General features: G+C 33.2%; 1 pseudogene; it reads right to left on the reverse strand.

Moving 5' to 3' along the window:
* Positions 1-231: 231 nt before the first annotated feature.
* Positions 232-1025, reverse strand: LOC112923740 (large ribosomal subunit protein uL30 pseudogene; annotated as a pseudogene).
* Positions 1026-16984: the final 15959 nt, after the last annotated feature.

Consider the following 16984-nt stretch of genomic DNA (forward strand, 5'->3'; position numbering starts at 1 on the left):
CTATTGGAGACAAACTTAGTATTTGAATGTCACTATTATTTCCTGCAATAGACTAACTTATGTCATAGAAGAATAACACTTACTTGAAATAATTTCTACATGGAAGTTCTTGTAAAAGCATTCCTCCCTCTTAAAACTTAATACTAAAAATTAGCAGCAACAAAAATGATGTAGAACAGTATTTTCATTGGAAAAAAACAGGAATTTGCAATTTCTGTTTTTTTCCATTTGAAAGCAGTCATTTATTAACTGACCAGATTACAAAAATAATCATGGTAGATACCTTAGTTCATCCTTCTAATAAGCCTGTTGATCTGGTCTTCCCTGTTGCCAGCATCTCCACCTTCTACAAAATGAGTGGTCTTTTTCTTCATTCTGCCGCATGGAGAAGATAATTTGAAAGGCCATAAAAAGTTGTTCGCTTCTTTGAAACATTTTCCAATGGTATAGATCTTGCGAATCAGATCCTCTATGCAGATGATGCTATATTTACCAAGAGATCTGGCAATCAATGTGTTATCTGTCAGGGCAATTCACTTCTTGTTGATCTTGTCATATCCATGCTTGTAGATCAATTCATTCACTGACTTCAGGTTTGGGCCCCCCATGCTGTATATATGGTTCCACAATCCTTAGCATGTTAACTGAAGCCTTGCTGAGCTTAACAAAGGTGCCATTGAAGATCTGGCAAAGGCAAAGAAGCTGCAACACCTTTCGAACCTTTGGGTTCACACCATTGATACTTCTGATCCAAATGCCAATTTGAGTTCTGCAGGCATGTAGAAGTTGCCAGCTTTTCTCACCATCCTCACCATTCAACTCTCAGTTCTGTACATCTGCCTGTGTTCCTTGTGGTAATGCTTAGCTTTTTCATAGATAAGCTTCCTCCTTGCCTTTCGAAGCATCTTTTGGGCAAACTTTTTTCTCAGACGCTTGATCTTCAACTCTGCAAAATTCCTTCGCTCTTTCTTAAGGGTTTCTGTCACAGCAGGAACCTTCTTTTTCTTCTCTTCTGCACCCTCCATGGTTTCAGCTGGAAAAGAGGAGAATTTGCAATTTCATTTTTATTCTGTAACTCTTCAGTTTATTTGTTTTGGTCTAGTGATGCACCTTTTCTAAATTAGTATCTAAGAATTTGTCAATAATTCAAGAATACTTGATTTTTATTCAACAATACAGACTCCTGGTATGTTCTCATACCTTCTAAAGCATTTTACTATAACCCACCTGCCCAAAACTAATAAACACATTTCTACAAGAAAAAATGATCCTAACAATTCATATAGTAGCAGCTTAAAGTAAAAATAAGCATTGTTTTCTCCTTCAAATCTACTCAAGGAAGGGAATGTTGATAAAAATGCATACAAACAAAAATCATTACATGTTTATCTGTTAGAAAAAATATGATTAAGGGAATATAAGCAAATGCTCAAGAATATATGACCCATTTAGCTCATAATAAAATTTCTTCCTTTTGGGAATATTATTGCCTTTGGTTACATTTTTAGTAATTCAGTTCATCCCATTAGCATTTTCTATGAATCTCATATAATCCAGTCCTCCAATACTGTGTGACCCCTCAAATTCAGGACACCCAGGATATCTCCTGGCATTTGCAAATAAAGAAAAATATTCTGTAGGTAGTAAAATCTATTGAGGCAACATTTGAAAGCTAAAACTCTCTTCCATCTGAGCACTTGTGAAACTTGCATCATTATGGTTAACTAAAGTTACACCAACCAGCATATAAAACAATCCAATCCAATCCAATTAAGACCACTGCTCAGAATACATCTGCTGCATTTTCACTACCTTGAGCTCCACTCTGATTTTATTCTCCATCCTACCTAGTATTTCCATATGACATATGAAAATTCTGCCACAATATTAACAGACTTAGTGGCATCCACATTTCCATTCACACGTTAACTGAAACTTTGCTACTCTTGCAATGCCGCATTTTCTTTTAGGTCATATGTAATTTCCCTTTATTACAGTCTTTACATACATGTTGTAATCTAGAAGCTCCTTCCATCAAAATATTTTTTTAAGATTTTATTTATTTATTCATGAGAGACAGAGAGAGAGAGAGAGAGAGAGGCAGAGACACAGGCAGAGGGAGAAGCAGGCTCCATGCAGGGAGCCCGACATGGGACTTGATCCCGGGTCCGGGATCACAGCCTGGGCTGAAGGCAGGTGCTGAACCTCTGAGCCACCTGGGCTACCCCCAAACCTTTAATAGTCAACTAAAATTGTTATTTCCTTATTCCAAATCATGCCATTAACAGAAAAATATCATCAAATATGACATAGCTAAAAGCGTCAACCGTTAATTTGATTACCTTAAGAGCAAGATAATTTTCTGCATTATTTGGAAGTAGAATCCCTTCAGGGTCTTGTCTGCAGCAAGTAACTGCTTTATTTCTGAGATCTCTTACCCAGCATCCTGCTCTTTGACCACAGCTTTCTATAATTCAGCTCATTACCATAGGTTATCTCAACAAGAACAACCACACACAACACACACATAACATTTTTTTTTTGGTCCTAGTCATCATTCCAAGTCCTTTATTATACTAACTGAATTCTCAAACATTATCATGATATAAGTACTATTACCATGGTCACTTTAAATTTGAGGAAACTGAATCACAGAGAATTCAGTCACCTGTCCAAGGTTACTATCTTAATAAGGGCACAAATTAATTTCAAACCAATGCAGCATGTTTTAGTATCTGTGCCCTTAATTACTGCAGTTAATTACTCTTGTGTATCAAGATCTCAAGCCTATAGAGCTATCTATATTTATGTTTGTCATCCTTCTCAATTCTTGATCATTCTATGACCAATATCTTTTACATTTACACTGTACCAATATGTTTCTATTATGAAGCCTGGAAAACTTGAACTCAAATTTTTACTATGCATCCATATTTTCATTTATTAATAAAACAATTTAAGTCACCTAATAAATATGTCCATGTCCTTCTTTGTCTTTTTAAATAAAAATGTGCTATTGATTTCGTAGAATATCTTTCACTTATCTATTATTTTATACATTCCTATAAGCAGCAATATAGAGGCATAGATCAATATAGATATATTTTGCTCACTTCCGCAATCTATATGCTAATATTGGGTAGATTTATTTTGTTATTTTAACAAAATAATAAAAATTTTATTTTTTAAAGTTTACTTTTATTATTTCTCAGGGACTAAGGATATCTACATAAGGAAGACTAGATAGTTTAATCAAATATTTTTCTTGAGTGATTATATTTGTTGTAATTTATCTAATATAATAGTGATGTTACAAGTGGTGTTGGCATTACTGTCACTCTTGGATATTCTTTTTTTGGGCAAATCTCTAGCCAGACTATTGGTTTCCTTCTTAAGCTGAATTCCTCTGCCTATGATGAACTTCAAGGTGAAAATGTAGGACAGTTTAAATAGCATCTGCTTATCTATCATCTATCTATATAATGCTCCATTTTATAAACATGCAAAAATTTCTCTAGAATTTTAGCTTGTCTTCTTTATGTTGACCTCCATTGATATCTGACAGTGAGTATGACACTGCAACACCTGTCTGCACACTGAGATTTCAGCTCAATTATAAACTAGATTATGGTTTCAGGGGCCCCTGAGTGGCTCAGTCCATTTAGAATCTGCCTTTGTTTCAGGTCATGATCTTGAAGTCCTGAGATGTCTCACCAGTCAGCTTCCCTGTTCAGCTAGGAGTCTGCTTGTCCCTCTCTCTGCCTCCCCCACTTATGCGTTTTCTCTCAAATGAATAAATAAAATCCATAAAAAAATAAGTAAACTAGACTATAGTTTCTATTGTTTTGCAGCATAAGACACTGGAGAATATCATTTTTAAAATCAAATAATTGACTTAGTACTTGTGGCATCTGTCTAACCAACTATTATTTGTTCCACTGGGGCTACAGGAAAATATTGCAAAGATGAAATTCACATCTGACCCCAAATCTAATTTTAGAAAATAGTTGAAGCTTCCCCTTTGTTAAAAATTAAAGCAAAATTACCTGGTTTGAGCAGTCATTTTCTCCTTCAAGGTGAAAATACTAATGAGGGTGAGGGGTTTTAATAGCAAATAAATTACTGTACCACAAAAATAATTAAATAAGCAAAACACAAACATGAGCTTTCAGCCTCCAGGAAGAAAAATAATGGATTATGTGAATAATTATTTCTCTCTAGAATATACATAGAAAAATGTTTTCCAGTAAGTATTTGAGAGAGAAGTACTGTGATACATTAACTGCTGATTTCTCTTGATGTTGACTTCGCCTAGAACAAAAATAAATATTTTAATATTTATTAATATTTCATATTTGGTTGACATATTGTCACCAAATATGTCAAGTGTTTGGTGACACTAAGGTACATTGTGGAAAACATTTTTAATTAAAGGTACCAATTGGAAATATAAAATAGGTTTCTTAAATATTATTTATATAATAGCTGTTTCATATGTTATGATTCAAAGTAACAATTACCCAGATTAAGTCCAAATTAATCCAGATTAAGTCTTTTGAACAAGGAGCCCTATAGGACACCATGATATTAATAATTGTATTTTAATTGTTTGATTTCCAAAAAGTGGCATTAATCATTTAAGAAAGCAAGGTTTTTATAAAAAATGTATAGATTTGGGGGCATTTATACTATATGTTTGTAATGTATACTGATACTAATACTACCAATAATAATAATAGAGAATAAAACTGAGGATACAGTATATAACGTGAGTTATCTTAAATGTGTCCTTGTAAGGAAGAGATATTGTCAGTCCATTTTACCTGAGGAAACTGGAAGATGGAGCACCTAACTGATAAAATCACATCACTGATACTTGACAATACCACATTACAAATCTCATTTGACTAAATTCAAAACTTGGAAACTTAAACATTGATTTATAACACATTTTAATATTCTACAAGAGTTAGTTTACATTGCTGAACATATCTACAATTTAAAGATTTTTGATTTATTGTAATCAAAGAATTTTTAACCACCTTATTAGATTTCAGTTAAACTAATAGATGTCTTCAGTCTTTGTATTGTTAAAAAATTACATATGCATTTTTACTGGCACTAGGAAATACAGAATTTAATTAAGAATCTCTTCTTATAAAAGGGACATTGAAAAGTCTGGCTTAAATATAATATCAAATACTAACCTAAAAATTCCTCTGAAACAAGGTAACTTTGAAAAAAATAAGTTATTTATTATGTTTTGCTCTAGGAATTTGTAAGAAAATTATTCTGCAAAACTTTTAAAGGCAGTTCCTGAAACAAATAGGTCTATAAGTAAAGAAAATAGTGGAAAACAAAGGAGAGTATTTTCTAGCTTCTCTTAATATGTGATTTCTTTCTTTTTAGGATTTTATTTATTTATTCATGAGGAACACAGAAAGAGAGGCAGAGGGGGCCCCAGGATCATGACCTGAGCCAAAGGCAGATGCTCAGCCACTGAGCCACCCAGGCATCCCAAGATGTGATTTTTTTTTTTTTATAACAGCTTTATTGAAATACAACTCACATGTAGGGACAATTCACCCATTTGAAGTGTACAACAACCTTTCAATATACTCTTACGTATTTGTGAAACCATCACCATAATTAATTTAAGATGCTTTCATCACCTTGGAAAGAAACCCTAGGGGATCCCTGGGTGGCGCAGCGGTTTGGCGCCTGCCTTTGGCCCAGGGCGCGATCCTGGAGACCCGGGATCGAATCCCACATCAGGCTCCCAGTGCATGGAGCCTGCTTCTCCCTCTGCCTGTGTCTCTGACTCTCTCTCTATCTCTCTGTGACTATCATAAATAAATAAAAATTTAAAAAAAAATTGTAAGAAACCCTGGACTTTTTACTTATCATCCCATAACTAATTTCCTCACCACAGCCCTAAATAATTAGTCTATTTTTTGTCTCTATAGTTTAGTTTATTCTGTACATTTCATATAAATGGGATTATATAAGTTCCGGTCTTCTGTGTATGTTTTCTTTCACTTAGCATAATAATGTCAAGGTTCATCCATGTTTTAGCATGTATTAGTACTTCATTTATTTTTATGGATGAATGCTATACCATTTTATAGATAGGTAAACTACACTTTGTTCATCCATTTGTCAGTTTTTGGACATTTAGATTATTTTCTACTTTTGGCTATTACAAATTTCGTAGCTATGATCATTTCTGTAGGAGTTTTTGTAATGAAATATGTTATTACTTTTGAGTATATTCCTAGGAGTGGATTTACTTTGGAGTCAATGTTACTTTATGTTTAACATTTTGGTGAATTGCCAGACTGTGTTCCCAAGTTTCTGTTCCATGTTACTTCCCACCATGTGCATGAAGGTTCTGATTTCTCCACATCCTCACCAACACTTTTTTTCGTGATGACCATCCCAGTGGGTGTGAAATGGTACCTTAGTGTGGTTTTAAATTGTGTTACCCTGATGACTAATGATGTTGAATATCTTTTCATAATCTTTTTGGTCATTTGTATGTCTCCTTAGAGAAAAGTCTATTCACACATTTGCTGTTTTTATTTATTTATTTTTAAAGATTTTATTTAATTATGAGAGAGAGAGAGAGAGAGAGAGAGAGAGAGAGAGAGAGGCAGAGACACAGGCAGAGGGAGAAGCAGGCTCCATGCAGGGAGCCTGATGTGGGACTGGATCCCGGGACTCCAGGATCATGCCCTGGGCCAAAGGCAGGCACTAAACCACTGAGCCACCAGGGATCCCCCACATTTGCTGTTTTTAGTTGGCTTATGTGTCTTTTAATAATTCAGTTGAAAGAGTTATTTATATATCATACAGTTCCCTTGTCCAATACATGAATTACAAATATTTTGTCACATTCTGTAGGTTGTCTTCTCAGTTTCATGATCCTGCCTTTGAAGTACAAAAATTTCATTTTTGACAAAAGTCCAATTTATCTGTCTTTTAATCAATATGTAACAGTCAATTATATTTCTATATACTAGGAATAAACTGTGATGGAAATTGAAATTTTAAAATACCATTTAAGTAAGATCAAAATATGAAATATTTAGGGATAGGTATGACAATATAAATGTAACACTTGCATGTTAAAACCTATAAAACATTGTGTTTAAAATTTTTAAAGGCAAAATAAATAAATAAATTTAATTTTAAAGGACCAAATAAATGATATTTCCTCTCTGTGGATTGAAAACCTCCATGCTCTTAAAATGACAGTTCTTTCCAATATTTTTTAAGAGTCAAAGAAGTAATTAGAAAAAGTTTTAAAGAATTTTTGTAGAAATTGACAAGGTGATTCTACATTTTTGAGAGAATCCTAAGAAAAAAGTATAGGCAAAGAGAATTAAGAAAGAGAAAAAAAAAACTGACTTACCTTCAAAATATGTTTTTATATTTTATATTTTATTTCTTATTTTGTTCTTCAGTTTTAAAATATGTTTATGTGTGACCTTTAAACTTTAAGTTTACTCTTCCCCCATGATTAGTACATCTTTATCACTTATTAGCTATTTTTCATAAAATTCCTCTTTCTCCTCCACCTGGAACACCAATTAAAAGTGTATTAAAGTCTTCTTTTCCCCTTTATATCAATATTTCATCCATATTTTCTGAAAATGTAGGTCTCTGGTTCTAGTGAAATTCTGAACTATTTTATGATAATTTAATTCCATCTTCAGCAGTAACTAACAAGTTTCATAGTCATTCAATTACTTTTTCATTCATAGCAAATGAAATGTTATCTTTATTTCAATTGTGGAAGTTTTATTTTTTAACACTTTTCTTTTCCTTCACTTGCCTTCCCTGCTCCATGTCAAGCAGGAGTGTAGTTGCTCTGATATGGGGATACAGGACCCAGGTTTATCCCTCATTCCATCTTCCATGTCCCCAGTAGTGTTTAATAACCTAAGTGGATTGTTATCTAGTCGTTCTGTGTCTTGTATGTCAGGAGAGCCATGTAAGCACATCACCAAAGTAACCGAACAATCTCAAGCAAAAACAACTATATGACTCATTTTATCAATCTGTACTTGCATCTTCAGGTTGAATGTGTTCATAAAATTTGGGGCAGAGAGTTAGATATATGTTTTGTCATATTTCCCCAGAATTTTTATATGCTATCTTAACAGATACCTAACATGTCTTATTGCAAGAAATAGAGACACAGCTGTATTTTATCATTTCTACTTTTTGGCTAATTCACTTTGGCAGATACTTTATGAATACATGTGTAGCTTTTAAATCTTATTCTACATGGTTATGTTACTTAGGTTTGTTTGACTTTTTCATATATATAAGCCAGGCTAATGCTTGTACTGTAGTGATCTGTTTAAATATTAAAGCATTTCCAAAATTCTTTTAAGACAAAAATTCTGATTTATCCATTTCAAAGTATTGACAGTGTTCAATTTCCAAGGATAAATAATTTCACATTGAATTATTTCAACCTGTGATCTGCCTGTCTAGTTTTCAATTTCTCCTTTACATTAATTTTTGTGTTTATTTGTTGTTTGTTTATAAATGTAGACCTTAGTTTGTAGAATTTTCAATTAAAAAAAAAACTTCCTACTCACCACCAAAACATCATTTGGAAGTTTTATGATAGGCAGGCAGAATTTTGGGAGAACCATAGAAAACCACATAGCTTTGAAAACTTATCATCAGAGGCTAGAGGCAAATTTAAGTTGACAAGTGATTTGTATGAAACAGTGATGGCATTGCAAAAAAAATAATAATAATTTACAAGTCTTGGGGATATCCTGCACAGAACCTGAGGTAAACTTAAATCAAACTTTAATATGTAAAAAAAAATGGTCCACCAAGTAGTAAACACTTTCTGAGAAAAAAGAATTAAGTTTATGTGAATGGATATGAAAGTTGTTCATCTTCACGCAGTTTATTTGAAAACACGAGTTCTATGAATTATATATTGCAGATTCACCAATTGTATGTGTATACTTTAAATCAGAAAAAAAGGAAAATTGCTAACCTGATTGGTACTATATTTACTAGAAAGTTGATACCACTTTTTGCTCTTTTATTCTTTAAAAAATGAACATTTTTTGTGTATCTAGTTATCCATCAAATAAGGAAGCTAAGGTCAAAGTAAAAATAATTTAAAGAATATATGAAACATTAACATTTTTTTCACATTTAAACCAGGGCAGGCTAAATGATGTATCTTCACTTATGGTAAAGAAAAAGAAGCTGCTATAACTTAATTAGCTTGCCCTTCTCACCAGCAACCTTAATTAGGACACCACTAATTAATGTAGTATTCTTCCAGAGGGCTAAATAGAATCAGCTTCTTTGAATTTGACCTGCGAGGATATGCCATGAACTCTACAATTTTAAGAAATTAAGAGGCTCAAATTTTACGATTCAACATCTTTTTTAAGCATTCTGAAAAAAAAAAAAGCAAATTTCCCAGTTTACAAACTACAGGGCATTTCCTTAATGATTCAACTTCTAATTAATAGAAACTATTATCATTAACTATATTTCTTAGTATTTGCATAACTTAGTGTATGTAAATATATTGAAATAAGCTCATATAGATGATAATATATGTTTGTATTAAATTACATAAATCTGCTAAGTAAACAAATTCCAGTATATCAAGTTAAGTCTCACTAAAAATTCAAGTGAGAAAATTCTAAAATTATTTTTAAGATCCATAAAACAAAGTGTGCATTAGACTTCATAATGCCTGAAATTCCATACTCTGTCTTTCATAAGATGTTCTCATTGTAGTTAGTAGATGATAAACTTGACATGTTCATAGGTGATACCCAGTCTTATTCAGCCATCTACTTTCCAAAAAATTATTCAAGGGATCCCTGGGTGGCGCAGCGGTTTGGCGCCTGCCTTTGGCCCAGGGCGCGATCCTGGAGATCCGGGATCGAATCCCACGTCGGGCTCCCGGTGCATGGAGCCTGCTTCTCCCTCTGCCTGTGTCTCTGCCTCTCTCTCTATCTCTCTGTGACTATCATAAATAAATAAAAATTAAAAAAAAATTATTCAAGACTATAAATACCTGACACACAGAACCAATCTCATTAATGTATTTTTAAATTGATAAATAAGTATCATAAATGTCTTTTACAGCAGGAATACATTCATAAATATATAGTGGCTGCATTCCTAAAAAAGGAATTGCTTCCCTACCATATTCTCTTGGTATTTCCTCCCTACCATATTCTCTTGGTATTTCTTTATGTGAATCGAGTTGAAAGTAAAGAATAAGGGAGGGACTCTATGTAACCCATAAAAGTCTTGGAGCATACTATACAGAGGAGAAGGATAAGATAGAGGATTTGGGGCGAATGGAGAATATTTCAACACAATCTGGCATCAGTTGATTACTTTCAGAATGTTCACATGCCTTTTCACCTTTCAAATCTCAGAATCAAACATAGGCAGAAATTAGTTACTATGCTATGGACCTTACCAAGGATGGAGATCCACTCTTGCACACATCTATTTTACTTTTATCACAACGAGACTTGGACCATCTATTCTGATTCCTGATATTCAAGGAATTCAACTGACAAGGCTGCTTGAAAAAGAAAGTTGGGCTTTCCAGTTCTACCACTCTGATTGCTTAAGACAAATTGTTCAAAAGAGTAAATTCCAGATATTGAAAAATAGAAATAAAAACAAAAAATAGAAATCATGTTACATCTTTGCTAGGTAGAAGAATACAATATGATAATATATTAGAAGTTTGAAAGATATTTCCCACTACTGACTGAAAAATTGTCATTCAGAGGAATCCTCGTTGAATTTGGCAGGATAATTTCTACCGCTTATAGTCTTCTATACTTAGCAAAGAATAATAAAAAATAAGAATAAAGAATCATTACATCACATCAAAGGCATCTCACATGGCAAAACAAATAATTCAAATAGCTACAAAAACAATGAAATCTTTAACACCAAGTGAAGTTATTTATTTAAAAAAATTCCAATTAATGACATTGTTCTAATAATCCTAACAGAGAAGGTTAGAAATAGTAAGCAGTTTATGGACACATTCCTGAATCCAAGACAATACAGAGTGGCAACAGACCATTGGGGTAAATAGAAAAATTATGGTTGCATCATTTTTCAGCGAGATGTTTTACTGTACATTTGGGGCAACCAGCTTGTCAGTAACTGATCCGTTAGTGTTTTGTTTTCTGGTTATAATAGTAGTACTTGATATGGTTGTTCTGAAAATTAAATGAATGTGTTTCAGTGCTTAAAATATTGTCTGGTACATGGTAAAATTATATTTGATATTTATACACTGTTATAAATATTATAGTCAAATGGACCCTTGCCAAATATGCTATAGATGAAGAAACCAGGAGAAAGAAAACCAACTTGGGAAATACAGAATTTATCAGCTATTCTTTAAAAGGTGAATTAAAATAAATTGCATGGGGATGCCTGGGTGGCTCAGAGGTTGAGTGCCTTTAGCTCAGGGCATGGTCCTGGAGTTCCAGGATCCAGTTCCCCATCAGGCTCCCTGCATGGAGCCTGCTTCTCCTTTGCCTGTGTCTCTGTGTGTCTCTCTGTGTCTATCATGAATAAATAAATAAAATCTTAAGTAAAATCTTAAATAAATAAATAAATAAATAAATAAATTTTATGGACATAAGTCAGAGCCTTCCAAAATGAATCAAAATGGTGTTTATTCTTTAAATAATATTCATGCGATGAAAAAGTCATGGTAGCAAAGGACTATGGCATGCACATTAGTAAATTGAATACTGACCTAAATGAAGGTAACTGCATATATTATTGTTATAGAAGGAAGTGTTAAAATGATAAATCTTTAAAAGCAGAAGTTGTTAAAAACTATCAAACTAAAAAACTGGAAAGGAAAAGAAGATAAGTATAAATATCTGTTTCATCATCTTTCATATTTGGAACTCAACAGTTATTTCATAGTTTTTCATTTGATAAATATTTATGTATTCATGTGGCAAAGCACCCTAAGTATCTGAAATGCAATATTAAACACAGTAGACAAAATCCACAATTTCATGATATTTGCTTGCATTGGAGAGAAGAGAAAATACACAAATACATAAGCAAGAAAATATCCCTTTATGTTAAAACATCAATTAATTCAAAAATTTTTAATAAAACTACATTATCAAAACTCAAGTTTTGACAAAATAATGTCTGAAATAGTGGCCATGAGATCTTGATTGATTTCCCAGAAGAGTAACCAAGTTGAGTAAATTTTCATAAAATTATTTAGTAAACGTTTTTCTTCTCTGGAATCATGTGCATGTCTTTACCTGTTTTTATATTGAGTTGATTGACTTTCTTACCTGTTTGTAGATATTCTTTATATGTTACTAATACCCAAAAATATCCAAAATTTAGATCTGAATTTTTGTCAAATTTTCAGTTTTTAAGAATAGTTTTAAAAACTACAACAATACTTCATTACCCGAAGGTCCAAATATTTCTTAACAAAATTTTAAAATATTTTATTTTGCAATAAAAATGAAAACACATGTGTGAAGTAGATTTTGGAGTTATTTGTGATTTATGAACTATTTGTGACTTATGATAAATGAATATTTCAGACCTAATGCAGTTACCATCTTCCTCAATTAATCTGAGAAGTTACCTCTGCAACTTCCAATTTTCCATATATGTGTAGGTTTTCACAGAGCTTTCTCTTTCTGTTCATTGATCAATATGTTAATTGCTGTACAAGTACCATACTGTCTTAATTACTATAGCTCTATGATAAAATCCTGTATCTGATGTGATAATCTCCCATTTCTCTGCTCCTCCTTTTCAGAAGGATCCTCAATGTCTTCTTCCCCTTTATTTACATTTTTAGGTTGACGCATATTGTAGAGTTTCAATGAATGTTTTTCAAAAGTTAAGGAATTTTCTATTACTAACTTTCTAATTTAATCCCTAATGATTTCTGATATCAAGTAGGATGGAGAAGCTTATGGGAGAATGATACTTCCTGTAAGAAATAGAAAAGTGAGATAAAAATGTCAGTGTAATGGGTTTAAAGGCATAAAATAGCTATTTAAGCATCAAGAACTAGAGTGACCAAGTTTTTACAGACAAGAACTCTACAGAGGTGACCTGTGATCTGTTGGTATCTTTAGTTTCTTGCCTTTCTTTCTTACTTGCTTCCCTCACCCCAAACCCCGCCACCTTTTATGCTTGTTCTATGCCTAAGGTTAAACCACACCATGTTTTTCATTTCTCCTCAGGGAGTTTGTCACTGTCAAGAATTTAGAGGAGTCTGAAATTGCATCTGCTTGAAAGCTTTCTAGTTAATCTGTCTTGGGTTCACAGAAGACATAGATACCTGGATCAGAGACAAAAGGCTTTATTACTCATGGCAGAGCATGCTGCATGAGCTTCCTTCATATCAGTTCCATTTTTACCCTCCCCTGAATCACTGGGAGGGATCCAGAACTAGATTGTGTGGATGCCACGCACACAGTGGGTTTGTGTGGCAGCTGTAGAACACTGAGTTCAAGAAACCTCCAAACTTATAAGTGAGCTACTGGCAAGTCTTCCCATTCCTCCCTTCTGGAAAGAAACGTTATTTTTATTACTCTGGAAAATGAGCAAATGGTGTCTGGTGAGAGAACAGAGGTCCTGCCCTTACTATCTGAGCAAATTGGTGTAAATGCCTAAACATAAAGGAGTGTGAGAGACACATGGAGAATTGTGTCCTAATAGTCATATGATTTGCATCCTTCATTTTGTTAATGTGGTATCTCACATTCACTGATTTGCAGATATTGAACTGTCCTTTCATCACTGGAGTTAATCCCACTTGAACATGGTGTGTGATCCTTTTAATGTATTGTTAAATTTGCTTTGCTAATATTTTGTTGAGGATTTTTTCATCTATGCTCATCAGGGACATTGACCTATAATTTTATTTTATTTTTTTTATAATTTTCTTTTCTTGTGGTGACCTTGACTAGTCTTACTATCAAGGTAATGTTAGCCTCATAAAATGAGCCTGGAAAAGTTTTCTCTTCTAATTTTTGGAAGAGTTTGAAAAGGATTGGCTTTTTTTTTTCATGTTGAGCATAATATATCAATGAAGCCATCTGGCCCTAAACTTTTGCTTGTTGGGAGGCATTTGATTACTGACACAATATCCTTACTAGTAATCAATTTGTTCAGAGATTCTATATCTTCATGATTCATCATAGTAGCTTGTATGTTTCTAGTAATTTATCCATTTCTTCTAAGTTGTCCAGTTTGTTGGTATATAGGAGTTCATAGTATTCTTTTATCATATTCATGTACATTAAAGCAATGTTAAGATGTAATCATTATCCTATCATTCCATCAAAATATTCAGTCAATACATTTGCTATTTTGAGGCTGAAACAAATAGGTACTCTCATAAACAGTCTGGTTGCCTATAAATTGTCAGAGCTTAAAAAATATTTTATCAAAATTTGCAATTATTATTAAATAATGACTGAAATTCAAGTTGAAACCAAGATGAGTCATGATTTCATTCTCTCCAAATTTCCAATATTTGGAGGGAATGAAATCATGACTAATTTTTTTTAACTGGGGGCATTTTATAGTAACTTCATAGTACTACTTTCCTTCAAAATTTGGAATTTGCCAACTCATCCACATATCCCATGGCTTCTAGTCTGGACTACTGCAGAACAAATTGCTCCCTCTGCCACTGTTATTGCACTTCTGATAGTTCTTTACTCAACTATTTGAGGTATTTTTGAAACAATACATGTTCTATAATCACTACTAATAAAATTAAAATATTATCTCTTGCCAAAATAATTTTTTAAAATTATTTCTATTGCCTGGAAAGTCCACACGTGATGATTACTTGCTCCATGAAGAGAATAGGAAAGGGAGAGACAATAGAGACAGGAGAAGAGAGAGGAAGGAGGGAGAGGAAAAATGGAATGAACAGGAAGAGTTAGGGAGAGGACTCAGAAGATTTACACATTTATGGATTTTTCACATATTGTATTATGAGCATTATAATCTTAAACAGGGAAATTAGTTACCATTTAAACAATGACAAAAATAGTATGAAAGTCTTGAGAATTGGGACTCCTGGGTGGCTCAGTGGTTAAGCATCTGCCTTTGGCTCAGGTCAGAATCCCAGAGATCAGGATAGAGTCCTACATTGGTCTCCCTGCATGGAGCCTGCTTCTCCCTCTACCTGTGTCTCTGCCTCTCTCTCTCTCTCTCTCTCTCTCTCTGTGTGTGTGTCAAAAGTCTTGAGAATTTGACACAGCAAACAGTAGAGTAAAGTAGGAGCACTCCCTCATTTTTTTTTTGTTTTAATTTACACGTAAGCATAGTTAGGTCAACTGAAACTGTACCCTCTATCTGTAAGAAGCCAAACAATGAGCATGTTCTTAGTTACACTATGCTGATGACATGGTCTTTCTCTTATAATAAAGGGTGGTTTCTAGAAACAATGGAACATGTTGGTCAATTACTCTCAGAATGAACAGTTCAGTAACAACTATGTCAAAATCAGAATTGTTGACACAGGCAGAATATCTTTTTTCCATCAAGATGGCAGAATATCTTTTTTCTATCTTACTAAACCAGTCTGTCCATCAGATTCATTCATTTCATGATCTAAGAAAACATTTCATGTTTTTTTTCTAGTTTTTATTGTGACAAACACATCAAAACACAGTTTGACTGAAAGACAAGTAATTTTTATAGGTCACTCTTTATTTATTGTGTTTGTAATGTTTTTGTTTTTCTTTTTACTAATGTACTATTTCCACTACCTTCAGGGCTTCTGGTTGGAATGTAATTTTCACATATTATGGTGCTAGGTTTTGAGAGTTGAATTTGAACTTGGTAGCAATATTTTAGCAACAAGCCTGAATATTCTTGGCTTGGCCTGACTTTCTTAGACATCTGCAGACAAACTCTGCACAATACAGTGATCTATACGGCTGTTTCTATTTCTGACTATATATTATTATACCTTCCTACCTCACACATCTGTTTCTTTTTTTTTTTTTTAAATTTTTTTTTTAATTTTTATTTATTTATGATAGTCACAGAGAGAGAGAGAGAGAGGCAGAGACATAGGCAGAGGGAGAAGCAGGCTCCATGTACCGGGAGCCTGACGTGGGACTCTATCCCGAGTCTCCAGGATCGCGCCCTGGGCCAAAGGCAAGCGCCAAACCACTGCGCCACCCAGGGATCCCACACTTCTGTTTCTATCACCCATTGTTTATTACTTGACTTTTGTTCCTATCTATATCTTAAATGATTTCATTGTATCTATATTTATTACTGGAAAGTCACTAAAAACAGGTATGAAAAGTAACAGTAGAAACATGAGGATGTATATATATATATATATATATATATATATATATATATATATAATCTCACCTGAAAAATAAGGCTATTGTTTGAATGTAACAGTATAGACACTAAAATTGTTAGAGTTGCTACCTGGAGCAGTGTTAGGGAAACTGAATAAGCATTATCACAGCACCATGGGTATGTTAATTGAAATATTGATAAATTTTACTAAGTAAACAACCAACTCAAAATTACCTGATTGATTTTTCCCCCAGTGTTTTAGTTATTTGTATGGGAATATTTACTTCCCATACAAACTTCTTTAAGGGATTATAAACTTCTTTAAGTTGGGGAGCCAATTCTAAATCATCTCTACTCTAACATCTAACATATTAACCTAAATCATTTAAATCAGTATTCTAAGAGCTATCCTTATTGTCAATAATAACACAAATAAATGTGATTTGTCAAGCTCTACAACATGTCAGACATGTGTTTTGCATATTTTAATTTAAAAAATCCCAGCAACTTTATAAAGTAGGAACTATTATCAATCTTATACTAAGGATATGATGGAACATGCTGAAGTCAATAGTTAACAAACCTAAGTAAACTACATGCTTCT

Source organism: Vulpes vulpes, chromosome 6 (genome assembly GCF_048418805.1).
Source record: "Vulpes vulpes isolate BD-2025 chromosome 6, VulVul3, whole genome shotgun sequence".
NCBI classification, from domain to species: domain Eukaryota; kingdom Metazoa; phylum Chordata; class Mammalia; order Carnivora; family Canidae; genus Vulpes; species Vulpes vulpes.